The sequence below is a fragment of the Sarcophilus harrisii genome, chromosome 2 (genome assembly GCF_902635505.1).
Source record: "Sarcophilus harrisii chromosome 2, mSarHar1.11, whole genome shotgun sequence".
Taxonomy (NCBI): Eukaryota; Metazoa; Chordata; class Mammalia; order Dasyuromorphia; family Dasyuridae; genus Sarcophilus; species Sarcophilus harrisii.
Genome location: NC_045427.1, coordinates 257,276,099 through 257,298,196, shown reverse-complemented (window position 1 = coordinate 257,298,196; position 22,098 = coordinate 257,276,099).

Genomic DNA, 22,098 nt, shown 5'->3' with positions numbered 1-22,098 from the left:
ATGAAAAGACCAGAGCTGAACAAAAAATTTGATTTCCAAACACAGAATTCAAGAGAAACATAAAAAGGAAAGAAGTCTTGAGAACTTTATTTCTGTTATAGGTATACTTAGAGAGTGCAGGTATGTTCTGATTTTATTATGATAATATGAAAAAGAAACTAGAGGTGGAAAGGGGGTCGTACTGGAAAAAGAAAAAAGGAGGTAAAATAAGGGAAATTACATCTCACAAAGAGTCAAAGAAGGCCTATTATACTTGAGGCAAAGAAAGGTGGATAAGCATTGTGTGAATCTTACTCTCATCAGATCTGGTTCAAAGAGAGAATATTAGACATATTTGGTTTCACAGAGAAACTTGTATCACCTTACAGGGAAGTGGGAGAGAAAGGGGGAAAAGAAAGGGAAAGACTAATAGAAGGGAAAATAGAAGTATTGGGGGAAAGATAAAAAAGGGGAGTGGCTCTAAAGGAGAAGGACCAGTCAAGGGAGCTGGTGATCAAAAACAAAAAACTGGGAAGGAAGGAAGGGGGAAAGGAAAAATAAAAGCATAATTTAGGGTAAATAAGATGACAGGAAATACAGAATTAGTTATGTTAACTGTGAATGGGAATGGAATGAACTCTTCCATAAAACAGGAGTGGATTGCAGATTGGATTAAAATCTAGAATCCTACAATACGTTGCTTACAAGAAACACATTTAAAGCATAGTGGTACATACAGAGTGAAGGTAAAGGTCTGGAGCAGAATCTATTATGTGTCAGGTGAAATAAAAAAGGTAGGCATGGCAATCCTGATCTCAGATCAAGTAAAAGCAAAGATAGATCTAATTAAAAGAGATAAGGAAGGAAACTAGGGTACCATAGATAATGAAGCAATATCAATACTAAACATCTATGCACCAAATGGTATAGCATCCAAATTCCTGGAGGAGAAGTTAAGAGAGATGCAAGATGAAATAAACAGCAAAACTACACTAGAAGGGATCCTAACTCTGCTCTCTCAGAACCAAATAAGTTGAACTACAAAATAAATAATAAAGAAGATAAGGAGGTAAAAAAAACTGTTAGAAGAGTTAGTTATGATAGATCTCTGGAGAAAATTGAATGGAGACAGAAAGGAGTTTATTTTTTCTCAGTGGTTCATGGAACTTATACAAAAATTGACCATGTATTAGGGCATAAAAGCCTCAAAATCAAATGAAGAAAGGCAGAAATAGTAAATATATTTTTTTAGATTATGATGCAATAAAAAATCACATCCAATAAAAGCCCGGGAGAAAACAGACCAAAAGTTAATTGGAAATTAAATAATCTAATCCTAAAGAATGAATGGGTGAAACAGCAAATCATAGACACGATAATTTCATCTAAAAGAATGACAACAATGAGACAACATACCAAAATTTGCAAGATGCAGCCAAAGTGATTATAAGGGGAAATTTTATATCTCTAGATGCTTACTTGCAAAAAATAGAGAAAAAGATGATCAATGAATTGGGCTTATAACTTTAAAAAAAATAGAAAAAGAACAAATTAAAAACTCTCAATTACATACCAAATTTGAAATTCTGAAAATAAAAAAGAGAGATTAATAAAATTAAAAATAAGAAAACTATGGAATTAATAAATAAAACTGAGTTGGTTTTATGAAAAAAACAACAAAATAGATAAACTTTTAGTTAATTTGATTAGAAAAAGCAAAGAAGAAAATCAAATTGTTACTCTCAAAAATGAAAAGGCATAATTTTCTATCAATGAAGAGAAAATTAGAGAAATAGTTAGGAATCACTTTGCCCAACTATATCCCAATAAATTTGATAGTCTAAATGAAATGGAGGAATATCTACAAAAATATAGATTGTTCAGATAAAGAGAAGAAGAAAAAATATTTTAAAAGTCCCATTTTGTGGGTTCATGACCTAGGCATAAAGAATGAGATTATAAATAAATTAGAAGAACATAGGATAGTTTACCTCTCAAACCTGTGGAAGAGGAAGGAATGTGTGACCAAAGAAGAACTAGAGTTCATTATTGATCACAAAATAGAAATTTTTTATTATATCAAATTAAAAAGCTTTTTGCACACAAAAAAAAAAACTAATGAAGTCAAGATTATAAGGGAAGCAATAAACAGGGAAAACATTTTTTTACAGTTAGAGGTTCTGATAAAGGCCTCATTTCCAAAATATAGAGAGAATTTACTCTAATTTATAAGAAATCAAGCCATTCTCCAGTTGATAAATGGTTAAAGGATATGAACAGACAATTTTCAGATGAAGACATTGAAACTATTTCTAGCCATATGAAAAGATGCTCCAAGTTATTATTAATCAGAGAAATGCAAATTAAGAAAACTCTGAGATACCACTATACACCTCTCAGATTGGCAAGGATGACAGGAAAAGATAATGCTGAATGTTGGAGGGGATATGGGAAAACTGGGACACTGATACATTGTTGGTGGAATTGTGAAAACATCCAGCCATTCTGGAGAATGATTTGGAACTATGCCAAAAGAACTATCAAACTGTACATACCTTTTGATCCACAGTGTTGCTACTGGACTTGTATCCCAAAGAGATCTTAAAGAAGGGAAAGGGACCTGTATGTGCAAGAATGTTTGTGGCAGCCCTCTTTGTAGTGGCCAGAAACTGGAAACTGAGTGGATGCCCATCAATTGGAGAATGGCTGAATAATTTGTGGTATATGAATGTTATAGAATATTATTGTTCTATAAGAAATGACCAGCAGGATGATTTCAGAAAGGCCTGGAGAGACTTACATGAACTGATGCTGAGTGAAAAGAACAGGACCTCAGGAGATCATTATACTTCAACAACAATACTATATGATGATCAATTCTGATGGACATGGCTCTCTTCAACAATGAGATGAACCAAATCAGTTCCATTTGTTCAATAATGAATAGAACCAACTACACCCAACGAAAGAACTCTGGAAAATGAGTGTGAACCACTACATAGCATTTTTAATTCCTCTGTTTTTGTCCGCTTGCATTTTTTATTTCCTTCACAGGTTAATTGTATATTATTTTAAAATCTGATTCTTTTTGTCCAGCTAAATAACTGTATGGATATGTATACATATATATATAAAATATATACATATGTTATATTTAATATATACTTTAACATATTTAACATGTATTGGTCTACCTGCCATCTGGGGGAGGGGGTGAAGGGAAGGAGGGGAAAAATTGGAACAAAAGGTTTTGCAATTGTCAATGCTGAAAAATTACTCATGCATATATCTTGTAAATAAAAAGCTAAAATAAAAAATACAAATCACATACTAAAAAGAAAAATAAAATAAGATAAAATTAAATAAATAAACAAATAGGCCCATTTTAGAAAAAAAAAAGAAATAGAACAAGCTATTAATCAACTCCCTAAAGAAAAAATGTCCAGGGCCAGATGGATTTACATATGAATTCTATCAAACATTCAAAAAACAATTAATTCCAATACTAAATAAACTATTTCAAAAATAGAGAAAGAAAGAGTCCTACCAAATTCCTTTTATGACTCAGATATAGTGCTGATAGCTAAATCAGGTAGAGTAAAAACAGAGAAAGAAAACTATAGAACAATTTCCCTAATGAATATTGATGCAAAAATCTTAAATAAAACATAGCAATGAGATTACAGAAAGTCATCCCCAAAATAATATACTATGACCAAGCAGGATTAATACCAGGCATGTAGGGCTGGTTCAACATTAGGAAAACTATCAGCATAATCAACTATCAATAACCAAACTAACGAAAATCATGATTATCTCAATAGATGCATAAAAAGCATTTGACAAAAATCCAACACCCATTTCTATTAAAAAACACTAGTGAGTATAGGAATAAATGGACTTTTCCTTAACATGATCAGTAGCATCTTTTTAAAACCATCAGCAAGCATCATATGTAATGGGGACAATAAGATCGGGAGTGAAATAAGGCTGTTCACTATCACCATTACTATTCAATATTGTATTAGAAATGTGAGCTTGAGATTAAAGGAATTAGAGTAGGTCATAAAGAAACCAAATTATCACTCTTTGCAAATGATATGATGGTATACTTAAAGAACTTTAGAGAATCAAATTAAAAAACTACTAGAAGCAATCCACAGCTTTAGCAAAGTTGTAGAATACAAAATAAATCCACATAAATCTTCAGCATTTTTATATATTATCAACAAAATCCAGCAGCAAGAGATGCAAAATTCCATTCAAGATAACTGTTGATAGTATAAAATATTTTGGAATTTATCTGCCAAGGGAAAGTAAGAAAGTATATGAACACAACTACAGAACACTTTCCACACAAATAAAGTTAAATTTAATTACTTGGGAAAATATCAACTGTTCATGGGTAGGCCAAGAGAATATGATAAAAATGACAATACTACCTAAATTAATCTACTTATTTAGTGCCATACCAATCAAACTCCCAAGAAATTATTTTACAGATCTAGAAAAAATAGTAATAAGGTTCATCTGAAAGAACAAAAAGTCAAGAATTTCAAAGAAATTAATGACAAAAATGCTAATAAAGGTGGCCTAGTTGTACCAAACCTAAATTTATAATATAAAGCAGCAGTCATCAAAACCATTTGGTACTGGCTAAAAAACAGAATAGTCGATAAGTGGAATAGGCTAGGATCACAGGACAAAATAGTTAATAACCATAGCAATCTAGATTTTGACAAACCCAAAGACCCCAGCTTTTCCAATAGGAACTTATTATTTGACAAAAACTGCTAGGAAAATTGGAAGCTAGTAAAGAAGAAATGAGGCATTGGCCCACATCTAACACCACATACCAAGATAAGGTCAAAATGGGTTCATGTTTTAGACATAAAGAGTGATATTACAAGCAAATTGGAAGAACATGGGATATATTACTTTTCAGATCTATGAAAAAGGAAGAAATTTATGTCCAAAGAACTGGATCTCATGATCGAACACCAGCTAGATAATTTTGATTATATTATGTTTAAAAGTTTGTGTACAAACAAAACAAATGCAGACAAAATCAGAAGGGAAGAAATAAAGTGAGAAATTATTTTTACATTTAAGGGTTCTGATAAAGGCCTCATTTCTATCAAATGTATAAGAATTCAAGTCATTCTCCAGTTGAGAAGTGGTCAAAGGATATGAACAGACAATTTTCAGATGAAGAAATTAAAATTATTTTTAATCATATGAAAAGGTGCTCTAAATCACTATTGATAAGAGAAATGCAAATTAAGACAACTCCGAGATATCACTACACACCTCTCAAATTGGCTAAGATAACAGGAAAAGACAAGGATGAATGTTGGAGGTGACATGGGAAAACTGGGACACTAACACATTGTAAGCGGATCCAGCCATTCTGAAGAGCAATTTGGAACAATGTTCAAAAAGTTATCAAAATGTGTATACCCTTTGACCCAGCAGTGTTTCAATTGGGCCTATATCCCAAAGAGATTTTAAAGGAAGGAAAGGGACTCACATGTGCAAAAATGTTTGTGGCACGTCTTCTCATAGTGACAAGAAACTAGAAACTGAGTGGATGCCCATCAGTTAGAGAATGGCTGAATAAATTATGGGTATATGAATGTTATGGAATGTTATTGTTCTGTAAGAAATGATCAGCAGGATGAATATAGAGATGCTTGGAGAGACTTACATGAACTGATGCTGTGGAATAAGCAGAACTAGGAGATCATTGCACATGGCAACATCAATATAATTCAATGATCAATTCTGATCAATGTGACTCTTTCCAACAATGAGATGACTGATGCCAATTCCAGTGATCTTGAAGATGAAGAGTACCATCTACACCCAGAGAAAGCACTGTGGGAACTGAATATAGATCACAACATAACATTCTCACTCTTTTTGTTGTTGTTGGCTTGCATTTTGTTTTCTACTCATTTACTTTCTTTTTTTATCTGATTTTTCTTGTGCAGCAAAAGAATTGTAAAAATATGTTTATACATATTGGATTTAACATATATTTTAACATGTTTAATATATACTGGATTGCTTGCCATTAGGGGAGGGGATGGGGGGAAGAAGGAAAAAATCTGAAAAACAAAGCTATGCAAGGATCAATGTTGTCAAATTATCTGTGCATATGTTTTGAAAATAAAAAGCTTTATTAAAAAATAATGTTCTATATAACTCAGTGTTTAACAAATGTTTGCTTTAAAAAAACAAAAGTCTTTAAGTATATATCCTAATGAAATGTGCAATCCTGTCAGTCTAACATTCTTTCACTATCTCTCTTAAAACCATGCAAATTCCTCTACTTAGAATATAATCACCAAACTACCATGTATCATTAGTTTGATTTTCCCAATAAATTTTCCCTATTAAGAAAAGAATGTACTGACCAAAATGTACTACGGCCTGATCAGACTAAATATAGAGTATTATGTTCAAGTTAATGCCATATTTTAAAAAGAATGTTGAATCAGTTGAAGAATGTTCAAAAGAAGGTTAATACGAAAGTGAAACTTCAAGTTTGTGCCATAAGGGGATTGGATAAAAGAACTGAGATGTTGAGTTTGCAAAAGAAGCCATTTAGGAGAGGCAACATAGCTGCCTTAAAGTATTTAAGGGGCTATCATGTGGAAGAAAGATTAGAGTTGTTTGACTTAGACCCTAAAAATAGTGGCAGTGGGGGCAGGTAAAAGAGGCAAGCACTGTCCAACTTGATGTCAGAAAAATAAAAATAAAAACAACTCCCTTATTATTAGATCTTTACAAAAATGTAATGTGTTTTCTCCAGAAATAATAGGTTTTCCCTGCTGAAGGTCTTCAAGCAAAGACTAGATGACCATTTGTGGGGAGCTTGTACATTTGTTTATGTATAAGTTGGACTTAATTGTCTCTGAGTTCCCTTATAACAATGAGGTTCTTTGATTTGAAAGTGGCCTTGTGCCTTGGACAATTGTATTTTTTTAGAAATTAATAAATTTACAGTCTTAATTTGTTAATCTTTCTCTTACATATTTATTGAGTATGAATCAGTGAGCCTGAATACTTCAGAATGAAGTGATAAAATTGAATTTCTGCACTTTAAGAGTGGAACCTACAACAAGAAGAGACTGTAGACAAGAGGTTATTTCCTTTCCAAAGTCCTGATCTTCTAAAAAGTCTAAATCTTTAGACTATGAGAGTGTTTCCAAAAAATAATTATGCACAATTTTAACTCCAGATGAAAAAAGTTGTTCATTATGGATTTATTAATTCAATTTAAGATGGACTTTGGTCTGCAAGGAAAACTGTGGATGGGAATAAATTGCCAAACACTGAGCTAAACTCTGAGGATACCCAGAAACATAGAAAAGCAATCCCTAATTTCAAGAAAGAGAATGTCTTAAGAAAAAGTATCAAAAATATTATTTTAATTAAAGTATTAAGTATCTTAAGATAACATCTTACTAGAAACCATAACCTCCAACAGAAATGAATTTTGCTGATTAGCAGCTAATAATTAATAATAGCAGATCCCATTTACATAACATTTTAAGGTTACCAAAGAGCTTTCATAATTATACTAGGTAGCATTTATTTTAGCATTTTAAGTTTTGCCAAGCACTTAATATATTTTTATCATTTAATCTTCATAACAATCCTGTTAAGTAAGTACTATGATAATATCCCCATTTACAAATGAAGAAACTGAGGCTGAGAGAGGTTTAATGAATTGTTCAGGATAACACAAAACTAGTAAATGTTTGAAGCAGGATTCAAACTCCAGCTTTCCTGATCTGAAATTCAGCATTCTGTTCATTACCCCCCTTTCTTTTCAATGCAATAATTAATAACCCTACTATGAGTAAGGCAGATAAAATAAGTCTTATTATATTTATTTTACAAATAATAAAGCTGAGTATCTAGGAACTTAAGAGATCACTCATGATCATACCAATATTAAAAATCTAGGGTAATATTCCAAGTTTCTTAACTTAAGCCTAACATTTTTGAAGATTATCCTGTCTCATTAATTTGGAGATAGTACAGAGATATCAGAGATAGCTTTTCATCTCTAGATTCCAAGGTAGCTCAACAAATGAGTAGTAGATAAATACATGTAGAATATGAATATAATGAAATATTTCTCTACCATAATAAAAATCAGTCATAGTATAGAAGATAAATGAACTGATAAAAAGTAAAGTAAGCAGAACCAAAAATAAATATTGATTACAACAATGTAAACAGGAAACAACAAAATAATAATAAAAAAAAAAAGGAATGATAGGAAATCATAAGAATCAAGAGAAAATCCAAACAAGAAATACGAGAAAATACCTCCTTTCTTTCTTTACAGTGTATAGGTGTGGAATACTTCAAAGAATATCAAAGTTAGTTTCTGTTTTATTCAATTTTGCTGAATTTTTTTTCTTTTCTTTTTATTCTGTGTTAAAATGGATCATCAGAGAAATGTAGAAATTATAAAAATATAATATAGTAATAATTACTGAAGAAAAAACAAAAAAAAATGAACTATACATATCATTTAGCTACCAAGATATTCTGCAGAAACAAGGGCACAAGTAAGCAATAAATTGGGAGCAGTGTATCTCATAGGACAATCAGACCCAAGATGTTTTTAACCCATTATTCCTGCCCAGAAATATACTAGAACTATAATAATTAAAATAAAAGTTTTGTATTTGTAATCTAATGTTGTTCACCTCTAAGTAGCAAATTTTTCATAGAAAGATCTCTATTTGATTCTAAAGAAATGGCATTTCTATTTTTATGGTGGCAAGGAATTAGAAATTAAATGGATACCCATTAGTTGTGGAATGGCTGAATAAGTTATATCATATGAATCCAATGGAATATTGTTGTTCTATAAGAAATGATAAGCAATCTGAATTCAGAAAACCCTGGAAAGATGTGCTTTCCACACTTTCTGAGTGTGGATACTGAGTGAAGTAAGCAGAACTAGGTGAACATCGAACACAATAACACCAAGATTGTGTTATAATAAACTATGATTGACTTAGCTCTTCTCTACAATGTGATGATTCTAGACAATTCCAAAAGACTTGGGATGGAAAATGCCATACTCTATGGACACTGAATGTGTACTGAAACATATTATTTTCACCTTGTTCTTTGCTTTTTCTTTCTTGTATTTCTCCCCTTTGTTCTGATTTTTCTTTCACAAAATGACTAATATGGAAATATGTTTAAAATGAATATATATTATATATATATACTATTTCAGATTCCTTGCTATCTTGGAAAGGAGTGAGATAAGGAAGAGAGGGAGAAAAATTTGAAACTCAAAGTCTTACAAAAATGAATGTTGAAGACTATTTTTACATATAAAGTGGAAAAATAAAATACTATTAAGAAGTGAAAAAAACTGTGTAATGAACAACTATGATAAACTTAGCTCTTCTCAACAATATGGTGATCCTAGACGATTCCAAAAGTCTTGGAATAGAAAATGCCATCCACATTTAGAGACTGCATGGGGATTGAAGCATCATTATTTTCATCTTTTGTTGTTATTGTTGTTTACTTTTTCTTTCTCACATTTTTCCCCTTTGTTCTGATTTTTCTTTTACAAGATGATTAATATGCTTAAAATGAATATATATATATATATATATATATATATATATAATGTCAGATTCCTTGTTATCTTGAAGAGGGGTAGAAGTAAAGGGAGAAAAAATTGGAACTGAAAATCTTACAAAAATGAATGTTGAAAGTTATCTTTACTTATAAGTGGAAAAGTAAAATACTATTGAGAATTTTAAAAATAAAATAAAAATTTTCAAACTGAAAAAAAAAAAGAAATGACAATTCTCTAGGACTATGTACCCCAAGGAGCTCTACCCTTAAACTGAGTTTCTTTTGTTCACTCCTCAACTAACTACTTGTGTGAATTTGTGTATCTCCTTCCAGGTCAAAATTTCACCAATGTCAGTTAGTAGTCCAGAGGACTTAAGTAACACAGAATATAGATATTTGTAGGTTCTGTTTGTGACTGGATATCTGTTTTTGCTTTCTACTTTATTTTCCTGGGAATGCCCCTCTTTGTTTCTACTGTCCAAGTATCATAAAGCCAAACTCATTAATCGTGAACTGTGCTTAGCTATGTCAATTTCATCTCTTTTGGACCTTTCCTCAGTGCTAAGATATTGATTAATATTGATTAATTGATTTTGATTAATCATATTTGTCCTGCTGTTCATAGGATAAAAAGCACTATTCCCACATTCACTACTTGGGTGATTCTTAGCTAACTCTGTCTATTCTAAGTGACACAGAAATTTCCTATTGAAAAATCTCCAATGGCTTCTGTGATGCTTGTTTTTAAAAGTTCAGAATTTCTGGAAGCTAGGGGTAGCCTTTATATAATAAACAATTTGATTTGATCTGTAAACAATAAGTATGATAGCTTAGAAAGGCATATTAACTCAACCAACACACTTGAATTCCTAGGAGAGTAGGGACAACTGGGGAAAAGGGTCAATCTAAATATGGGTTATCAATTAACTAATCATTTAATCAATAAACAAGCATTTGTTAAGTGTGTTAGGAGCTAGGGATACAAAGACAAGAGTGAAACAATTCTGGTCCTTGAAGAGTTTAAAATTAAGTGATTGATCAACTAGATTTTAATTTTATTAAGGGTAGGGACTGTATTTTGGGGGTACCCCTTAGCACCTAGTAGTCTCTTTGTATTTAAGTACTTAATATTACTTATTGAATAATTAATCAAGTAAAATTAATTTCACTAAAAAATCAAATTAGATGTTTAGTTAAATTTCCTGATCAATTCAGTAAAAATGGTCAGTCCAATTATTTTGTGGAGATATTTTTTACTGTGCTGAATCAGCAATATCATTTGTATTTTTGCTTCATCAGCATCAATTACAACCAATCTTGTTCATTCTTGCCAATGTCTTTCAAAAAAATCTTCAGTAGGAAAACTTCCCAATATATTGGATGCTTTCTTTTGGTTGTTTTATTATTTCACAGATGCAAGTACAGTAATAAAGATGACCAGCCACTTATTATCCTTCCTTTTGGCTACATGGCCATATCAGTTCCTTTTTCGTTACTACATGTTCTTCCTTATAAAATAGCAGATAGTATGACAGAAAAAGCATTATATTTGGAAATCAAAGGATCTGGGTTCCAGTTACTACTTTACTACTTACATCCTTGGTGACTTTAAGCAAGCAAGCCATTTCACCTCTATGGACATTAATTTCCTATTCTATTAAATAAGAATATTGAAATAAATGATCTCTAAAGTTAATCCTAAATCTCTCCTCTTATATCTTTATAAAACTTCTTGAGCCCAAATCTTCCTTGGCAACATTTCCTAGCTTGCTTATACCTACCACACATCTTTCCTGTGATCATGAATTTCTTAAAACATAACATAAAACTAAGGTGGGGCAGGGAAGAAAATCAATAAGGCAGAAGAGCAAGTTGGAGAGCTTTAAAAGTTTTTTGCCTTTTGGTTTTGCTTTGGGTTAGGTTTGTCTTTGGGTAAAGAAAAGGGTTAATAAACATATAAAAATGAGAGTTAGGTAGTATTTAAGTGGCCTGAAAATGGAAAAATAAACCTTTACAAAATAGCACTTAAAAAAAAAGCCTTATTGAGATTATCAACTATGGACCTTATTAAACCCTTGAATTAATAATACTTCTGTTTGGTTAATTAATACTATTTCAAAAGCTACCACAGTACTTGGTACATAGTTAGCACTTAATAAATGTCTATTTGCCCTTACCCCCCATAAACCACTTATATAACCCAGATGAAACTTGAAGGAAAAAGCTTTAAATTATAAACACACGCATTCATATATATATATATATATATATATATATATATATGAATGCGTGTGTTTATAATCTTGTATGTGTATATGTATATATATATATATACATGCATACACACATACAATATATATAATAATTGAACCCATGATTTCATTGGTGTTATAGAAAACTTCAGATGAAGAAACTCTGTGCCACACTAAATTATATGTATGTATACAATATTTATGTATACTATAACATTATTAAAACATTTATAATTGCTTAAGTATAAAGTATATGATCTGGGATATAGCAAGTGCTTAATAAATGTTTGTTGATTCTTATATTTTATATAGCATATATTTTGTTTAATATATTAATATTTCACATTAATATATAATTATATAATTATTCTATAATTACATAATTGCATCTTATATAAAATTAGCAGATATATAGTCACCAATATTTATAATAAAATATATAATTTATGAATCATTTCTAAAACATGACAAATATTCGTCAAATAAGCTAAACTGAATAAAGTTATTTATTTTATTGCATTTAATTTATTTATGTATGAAATATTTATGTCAGCATAAATGTCTATATGTATGCACAAATACATATATGTATACATATGTGCATGTATAGCTAAAAGTGTTTTTTCTTTAACCTATAGAAAAGATAAGTCCAAAAGAAGCAAATTTGAGACAGTAAAAGCAAGTTTGACTGGCATAGCCCCAGCCACCCCCAAGAATGCATGTATACTAAAACTAATAAGCTCAAAGACCAGCATTACATGCTTTCATCACACAGAGGTTCCTGGGTCCTTGCTCCTCATCTTTCTTTCCTTGTTAGGCAATTCAAAAAAGAGTCTAAACTCAATGGTCCTGATCACCCCATTACCTTATGTCAAAATAGCCTCTTATTATTGCCACATTGTCACTAGCTCTTTGATATAAGTTTGAGCCCTAAGGGGTTTTGGGCCTTTGCCTAGAGTACAAAACTATTTCATGGTTGCAAGTCCAAAGCCACACCACTGTGTACTACCCATGGAATCAGGGCAATGGATGATGCAAGATTTCTCCTGCATTATAGTCTGTTCTCCTCCTCCCCTTATGAGCCCCAATAAAGTTTTATTAACTTTTCTTTCTGCTCTTTACATGAACTGCTTCTTCATCCTCCTCCTCTGTAGCAAGAGAAAAAGTACATTTCTGTATGAGTGTGAGCTGCTATCCATCCTGGTAGAATGGAAGGAAGGAAGAATCATAAATCTGGACGACTCTACCTCTCCTCCAAAGTCAGAGCATCACAATATGATTTAATTGATTAAAATGTGATTCATTGGCACATTGCAAATTTGCTTAGATTCCAAATTGACTAACCGATCCATTAGAATTTATTGAACATCTGTTATGCACAGGGACCTGAGAAACAAAAACAAAGGAAAAAAGAAATGATCCCTACTGTCAAGGAATTTACATATGGACAAATGGTATACATCAATGTATATCCATCATTGTATAGGCAGTGACATATATCAATGACCCCTTCAATTTAGTGGACTGAAACAACTGCCCTTCATTGTTTTTGTCCTTCTTTCAGGTTAATTAATATATATTATCATATTTATTCTTATCATCATCATCACAAAGACTTTAATAGCACTTTTCAATCTTGTCTATCTCTCATTTTTTTCTCCTTATTGTTCTTCCTATAATTCATGCTAATACAGATTTCCTCCATACCTTTATTTCCTTGCCTTATTTCCAATCAGTACCACAAAATTTTATTAAACAACTGCTATATGCAAGGCAATGTGCTATTACTACAATCTTTAGTTGATGTCAACCTAATAGGAGAGAAAGGGAAATATTTATAAACTAGTGCTATAAAGGAAAGTAGGTACCTGCAATTCTCCAGTACTAATAAGGAATGGCAAGATATAGTCCCAGGATTAGGACTGGTCCAAAGGAGTGCAATTGAGACACTGGCTTAGGAATAGGAATCCATAGACAAAGAAAGAAAGTTCAACAATTGTGATGTTGGCTTTGTGACTTGAGACTGAAAGTAAGAATAGTTTTAGTGGATGTATGTGAGAGAAAGAGGATGAACATATCAGGGCAAGTACAGCATTTAATGTATGGGATACAAACTATTTATTAGGAACTAGTATGAGGAAGAACTATGTACAATAGAAGGGTGTGATCTGTTTTCTAATATACCAAATCTTATTCTGCAAACAGAAAAGGCTAAAGAAAAGCTAGAAGATCAGATTTCACCACCACCACCACCTCATAGTGTATCTAAAGTATGTGCTTCTGAGTACTATTCAATTTCTTTTTTGGAAAAATCACATTATGATCCATAAAGAGAATACAGTGATCTAAAACATGGGCTACCATGTCTGTTAGGAGACACCTCTACAGAGATAGAGAAAAGCATGACACTGCTTTCAGGAAGCATAAAGCCTAGAAGATATAAATAAAATATGAATGGAATTACCAATTGATATTTTTCATAGAGACAATCTCTATGGTTTGTAATGGATCTAAGCAATTCCAAAAACAGAAAATGCAAAGTCTTCATATCTACCAATATGCCAACCTGACTAAAATATCCTTTCAATATGGACAAACCAAAGAATTGAGTATTGATGGAGCCAAAATTTTGACCAAAGAAAATACCTTTTTTTTCTCCATCTCCTGATGGATTATGGCTGTGTCATCATTTTAGGAAGAAATCTATGTAAAGATTTTTGTTAAAGAAGGAAGAAAACATATAAAAACACCCTAGTTTTCACTTTTAATTCAAGTAAGAAAAATATGAAGACATGATTGTTGATTTTTTAGTTTGTGATAAACCAAATACTAGAAGAAAAATGTGGAACAGGAGTCTGAAGTTGTCAGAATCAAAAGATTTGGGGAAGTTTGTTTCTTTGTTTTGTTTTGTTTTTTATTGTTGCTCAATTTTGATGTTGGCAAGAAAGCATTTCTTTTTTTAAATATAAAAACATAAAAAAAAGTTCACCAAGTATTTATTTCATATGAAATGTATTCATAGGATCAGAAGTTTAGAGCCAGAGGGATTCTTAGAGGGCATCTAGTCCAACATAATCATTTTACAGATGGGGAAATTAAGGCCTAGACAAGTGAAATGACTCATCCAAAATCAATAGGTAGCAAAAAGGGCTCAGACCAACTCAAATAATAATAATAATAAATAGCAACAATAATTACTAATAATTGTTAACATATAATTTATATACTGTGGGGCAGCTAGATGGTGCAGTGGATAGAGTACCAACCCTGAAGTAGGAAGATTTAAGTTCAAATCTGGCTTCAGATACTTCCTAGCTGTGTGATCCTGGGAAAGTCACTTAACTTTAATTGCCTCAGAGATAAAAATCTCACAGCATTATATAAATTTTAATGTTGTAAGATTTTTACAAGGCATTATTACACATTATCTACAATAAATCCTAAGAGATAGGTGCTTTTATTATCTCAGTTTTAAATAGGAGGAAATTGAGGCTGAGAGACTAAAGTGACTTGCCTAGTAAATGTCCTCACGTTATACTTTCTTCCATCTCAGGAGAAGAGATGAAAAGGTTTATGATGAACATCCAAACTCAAGGTGCAGAATGAGACATAATATACATTTTTTTTAGACATGGATAATTTTTTTTTGCTATATGGTTTTGCTTGACTATGCAGAATAGAGATTTGGTATATTAGAAAGTAGGTCACACCCTTCTCTTGTACATAGTTTTTCTCATACAAGTTCCCAATAAATAGTTTGTATCCCATACAGTAAATGCTGTACTTACCCTGATATGTTCATCCTCTTTCTTCCACATACATCCACTAAAACTATTCTCACTTTCAGTCTCAGGTCACAAAGCCAACATCGCAATTATTAAGCTTTCTTTCCTTGTCTATGGATTCCTATTCCTAGGCCAGTGTCTTAATTGCCCTCCTTTGGACCAGTCTTAATCCTGGGACTATATCTTGCTATTCCTTATACTACTGGAGAATTGCAGGTATCTACTTTCCCTTATAGCACTAGTTTATAAATATTTCTCTTTCTCTCCTACTAGGTTGACATTATCTAAAGTTTGTAATAATAGTATATTGCCTTGCATATAGTAGTTGCTTAATAAAATTTTGTGATACTAATTGGAAATGAGGCAAGGAAATAAAGGTATGGAGGAAATCTGTATTAGCATGAATTATAGGAAGAACAATAAGGAGAAAAAAATGAGAGATAGACAAGATTAAGATTACAAGGTTTTTAACGTCTTTTTTTCTTTTAAATGGGGGTGATTGGAAAGAGAGAAAAAATGAATGCTTTTTAACTGAAAGATTAAATGAAAAAAAATAAAAAGCTGTTCAGCCTGCTATAAGGGGACAAGGCATACACATAGCTTGGTAGTTCTGTACCAAAGGATCATGCTATAAAGTTGCAACAAACCTTAAAAGTTACCTGAGCCAAAGCTTCTTCAATATCACAACCCCTATGTCATAAAATTGAATGTGGGAGTCACAAAATTTTGATTTATTATATCAGTAAGTATGTAATTTGTATACCTATTTTATATATTTATATAAAATTTGCAAAATAAATTCTCAATTGAAAAGGAGTCATGAGTGGAAAAAGTTTAAGAAGCTCTGACCCAGATCAACCCCAGTCATTTTGCATATAAGGAAACAAGTCCTAGAGAGGATAAATAGATTGTCCAGATAAATAGATTACGCAGGCAGCAAGTAGTATAGACTATATTCTGATTCTATATATATTCTGATATATATATAGTCTGATTCAAACTCCTTGCCTCCAAATTCCATGTTCTACACTAAGTAATATAAAAGATAAGACTTTTTTTTTTAATTAAGAGCCTCAAATTCTCTGTATTATATAAGTGGAAAGTTATATTTTATATTTTTAGATTAAAAACTTCCTAAGAAATAGAGCTATCTTAAAGTAGAAGAGGCTACTTCAATGGATTATTAGTCTTCAAACAGATCCTGTAAGATCCCTCCTCAGAAATCTTATAGAGAGAATAGGATTACATGGCCACATAATGAATGGGCCTTCTCCTTCTCCTTCCTTTTCCTCCTATAGCTCCTAAACTTGACTCTAGGATTCATTCCACATCAGCTCATAATCTTTCAGAGAATTTCTTTAGACAAAAAGTCTTAATTATTTCTTCCTGCAAATTTCAGGAATGCAAATGAATAGCATCAGATTGACAGACTGTGAAGCTTGCTTAACCACTATTATGAAGAGAACCAATGACACTTCACTAATGGGATTGCAAAGCCCTTTGCAAAATTCAATTCAGTTCAATATATCAAATACTAATTATATGCAAGACATTGTGCTAAACCCTAGAAGATATAAGGAGAAAATGAAAAATTGTCCTGTCCTCAAGCAACTTAAGCTACTAAGGATGATATACCTACCTGTATACATATACAGTTAAATAGAATATGTTTTGTAAAGGGTGAGTAGACTTACAATTAGACGAATCGAGGAAAGCTTCCTATAGGACGTGACATCTTAAAGGGCTCTATGATTATCTTGTTAAAACTCACTTATTGGTTTAAAAATTACATTTTCCAATATATTAGTAATAATCATAGTTTTGTTTGTTTATTTGTTTTTAAATTGAAAAATATGTTTTTGCATTTTATCCTAGAGCCTGCTAGATAACACAGTGGCTAAAATATTGGATCTGAAGTTAAGAAGATCTGAGTTTAAATTCAGCCTCGAACATAATTGTGTGATCCTGGACAAGTCACTTAATGCTTGACTCAATTTCCTCATCCATAAAATGGAATGATAATAACACTTAACTCCCAGGATTGTTGTGAGGATAAAGTAAGTCTACATTTGTAAAGAGCTTTGCAAATCTTACAGCACTGTATAAGAGTTAGCTATCATTGTTGTTTTTATCATAATTATTAGCATTATTGCCTTTGTAGTTACACCCCTTCCCTTCAGAAGCCTTTTTATGGATTTTGCTTTATTTGGTGGAAAAGAAATAAGGGGAAGTATGCCTTTCTCTTCAACTGGTTTCCTGCTATTAACAGAGGCTGGGAACATATCTTTCTGCCTGATTTTCTCTGACATGTAGTTGGCAACCTTATCCTTGAGAATCTGTCGACAGAGGTTTAGGTTGACTTAACCCTGAGGGAAAGAAGCATCATAGCATCTTTGCATCTTATTTCTATAAAAAATAGGAAGCCAGGCCACCTAGAATGCAAGAATGGGCTCTGTACTCCAGTATGTTTTTATTGTGACTAACCTACTGAATACAAAATACACCATGATAATTCTGCAAATGAAATTCCAATTGCCAGTAATTTTTCCTTTCCTGGGAAAAGAAGAGATTGTATTCTTGTTCTAAATGACATCATTACTGAACACTAAATATTTAAGGAAGTACTCAGTTTTTAAGATATGTCCACTTGAAATGGCTTCATTATTTTTCAGCAATAAGATTGAGTCTCCTACTCCAGAAAAGCCAAGTACCAAAAGAATAAATATTCCTTTATGATCCTTGCCATCAGTCTTCATTTTGGTAGAACAAACTGTATTGTTGGATTTGGGACAAGATTGGAAAAGTTATAATTCTCCAAGAGTTACCAAAAAGGAGAAACTGGTCCATCCAGCATCTCCAAGAGTAACATACCACCTTTTCTTACATTACAACAATCTCTTTGGGTTATAAGAATTTCTCTTTAGTTTCACAGAAATATTTTTTCCACACTTTTGGTTCCTGGAAGTATTTCTGGAAATTGTCAATAGTGTGGTGATTTCAAAATTCCCATCTGACAGTTTAGAAGACTCTTTGGTCACTTACGTCCAAATCTCTAAGGCTAGTAGAATCAAGGTGTTTTTGTTCTTTTGTGTCACACTTTTCATGACTCCATGAACTATTTTGTCCATGGAGTTTTCTTAGTAAAGATACCAGAGTAGTCTACCATTTTTTTCTCTGGTGGATGAAGACAATCAGTTTAAGTTATTTACCCAGAGTTACACAGCTAATAGATGTTTGATGCTGGATTTTAATTAAGGTCTTCCTGACTCCAGGTCTAAAGCTCTATTCATTGAACCACCTACCTGCCTTAGAAGCAACTACTTTGCCTCCTAAAAGCAAAGTAATAGCCTAAAGTCTTTCCAGTCTAAGTAGATGGATTTTACCTTATATCCAGGATAGGAGCACAATTAACAAACTAGTGATTATTTCCTAGCCCAAGGTCCAGGAACCACTCACCTCAAGCTCTCAGTGAGCATATGACTGCTTAGTTTTGCATTGACCTTCTGCAATGTTCACAAGCCATAGTAATAGGTGCTGGCCCTAAAGGAAGATAGTGGATATTTCATAGAAACCAAGCAATCCCTCCATTATTCAGCAATTTCTGGGAACTTCAAAAATAATTAAAAATTAGAAAGGGATCTTCAGGAAAGGATCTACAGATCTTCAGTATAGGTCAACTTATACTAGAATTCCCTTTACAACTAACTAGTAGTTGTGGATGAAGGAATGAAAAAGCAATTTTAAGCACCTAATATTTGTGCTGGGCCCTGGATATTCAAATGCAAAAGTGAGACAATGCATGGCTTCAAGGAATTTGTATTCTAATGGGGAAAACAAAGTGTTTAGGGAAATGGTGGCCAGTAGGAATTTTTTTTAATCTAAGAAATCAAAATAATAATTATAACTATAAGGTCTTTGATTATCACACCTTTTCCAAAAGCAATGGGAAGCATCTCAGTACAATGAAAAGAGTTCTATTTCCAAAAATCTTGGGATCAAATCATTTCTGAGTCTGATTTTTCTCGTCTTTAAAATTAAGGGCTAAAATAAATAGTCTCAAAGGTCTCTTCTAGCTCTGTACTTGGAAATTGTACTTGGACTTGGAAATTGACAGAGAAGAACAAACAATAGTATCCAATTTCTTTTCTCCCCAGAGCCACTTTTGATAATTTTCTAGAAATAATCTGATATTTTCTAGCAGTAAGGGAAAACTCTTCATAGACTTTAGAGCTGGAAGGAGCTTAGAGAATCTCTCATACAACCCCCTTTTTTAAAAAAAAATGAGAAAAAAATTTAGAACATGTAAAGTGATTTGTTGAAGGTTATAAAAATAGAAAATAGAAGAGTATCAGATGCTTTGGGATTCAAGTTCCCTGATTCTCCGTTAAGAGTCCTTTCCATTAAACTATATAGTATGTTGCCATATTGCCTCTAGGGAACTAGAAAGAGTTGGTGGGACCTTGGTGCCTAGGAACCTCAAGGTGTCCTAAACTGTCAATGGCTTCTGTATTATATGAAGATGACTATACAAGAATGTTGACAAATGATTCAAACTGTCATCCTGATGGCTCACGTTCCAAATCTAGGTTCTGTGCCAATAATGAGCTGGTCAAGCACGCATAATCATACACTCTGGTGTATTGACCCGTCCTGGCCCTTATTGGCTTTTAATGGAATAGCCTGGGAATTCCCCAGGAATTTCCTGGATCTTTTAGAGGCAAGAAAGAAAGAAAGAAAGAAAGAAAGAAAGAAAGAAAGAAAGAAAAAGAAAGAAAGAAAGAAAGAAAGAAAGAAAGAAAGAAAGAAAGAAAGAAAAAAAAAAGAAGGAAGGAAGGAAGGAAGGAAGGAAGGAAGGAAGGAAGGAAGGAAAGAAGGAAGGAAGGAAGGAAGGAAGGAAGGAAGGAAGGAAGGAAGGAAGGAAGGAAGGAAGGAAGAAAAGGAAATGTAGTTCTGGGGTGGGCTCTGAGAATTCAATATTAAGGTAAGTGCTACAATACCTAGCACTTAGTAATTGCTTAATAAATAAATATTCATTGGCTAACTGAGGTCATTTTTTTTATTATAATAACTTTTTTATTGACAGAACCCCAGGGTAATTTTTTACAACATTATCCCTTGCACTCACGTCTGTTCCGACTTTTCCCTTCTCTCTCTTCACCCCCTCCCCAAGATGGCAAGCAGTCCTATACATGTTAAATATATCACACTATATCCTAGATACAATATATGTGTGCAGAATTGAACAGTTCTCTTATTGCACAGGGAGAATTGGATTCAGAAGATAGAAATAACCCAGGAAGAAAAACAAAAATGCAAACAGTTTACATTCATTTCCCAGTGTTCTTTCCTTCGGTGTAGCTACTTCTGTCCACGCATTGATCAATTGAAACTGAGTTAGGTCTCTTTGTCAAAGAAATCCACTTCCATCAGAATACATCCTCACACAATATCGTTATTGAAATATATAATGATCTCCTGGTTCTGCTCATTTCACTTAGCATCAGTTCTTGTAAGTCTCTCCAAGCCTCTCTGTATTCATCCTGCTGGTCATTTCTTACAGAATAATAATATTCCATAACATTCATATACCACAATTTACCCAACCATTCTCCAATTGATGGGCATCCATTCATTTTCCAGTTTCTAGCCACTACAAACAGGGCTTCCACAAATATTTTGGCACATACAGGTCCCTTTCCCTTCTTTAGTATCTTTTTGGGGTATAAGCCCAGTAATAGCACTGCTGGATCAAAGGGTATGCACGGTTTGATAACTTTTGGGGCATAATTCCAGATTGCTCTCCAGAATGGTTGAATTCGTTCACAACTCCACCAACAATGCATCAGTGTCCCAGTTTTCCCGCATCCCCTCCAACATTCATCATTATTTTTTCCTGTCATCTTAGCCAATCTGACAGGTGTATAGTGGTATCAACTGAGGTCATTCTAAAGTCTATGAGTGGAAAGTATTTAAAGAGTCACAATGACTCTAAGTGACAATAGTGAGAGGTAGAGAATAGAAGGGGAAAATGCAACTTTTAAATGTAGCAAGAACTACCCATACTCCAAGCTTCTAATTTTATATCTTTTACTTTTAGGATCACTTCATTAAATCTACTTTAATCTTTATGTGAGTGACTTGTCCTTCCAGGGTTTATTAAGAATGGGAAAGAGGGGACAGCTAGTAGGTGTAGTAGATGGAGCACCAGCTTTGGAGTGGGAAGGAACTGAGCTCAAATCCAGCCTGAGACACTTAACACTTCCTATCTGTGTGACTGTAAGCAAGTCACTTAACCCCAATTGCCTCAAAAAAAAAAAAAAAAAAAAGGAAAGAGAACAGTATTCTTTTGGATGGGAACAACATAAGCCAAGACATTTGGGCATTATATTGGAAATTAATCACCCTTTGAAAAAAGAGAAGTATCATGGCACTGGATAGAAAATTAGCCTTGA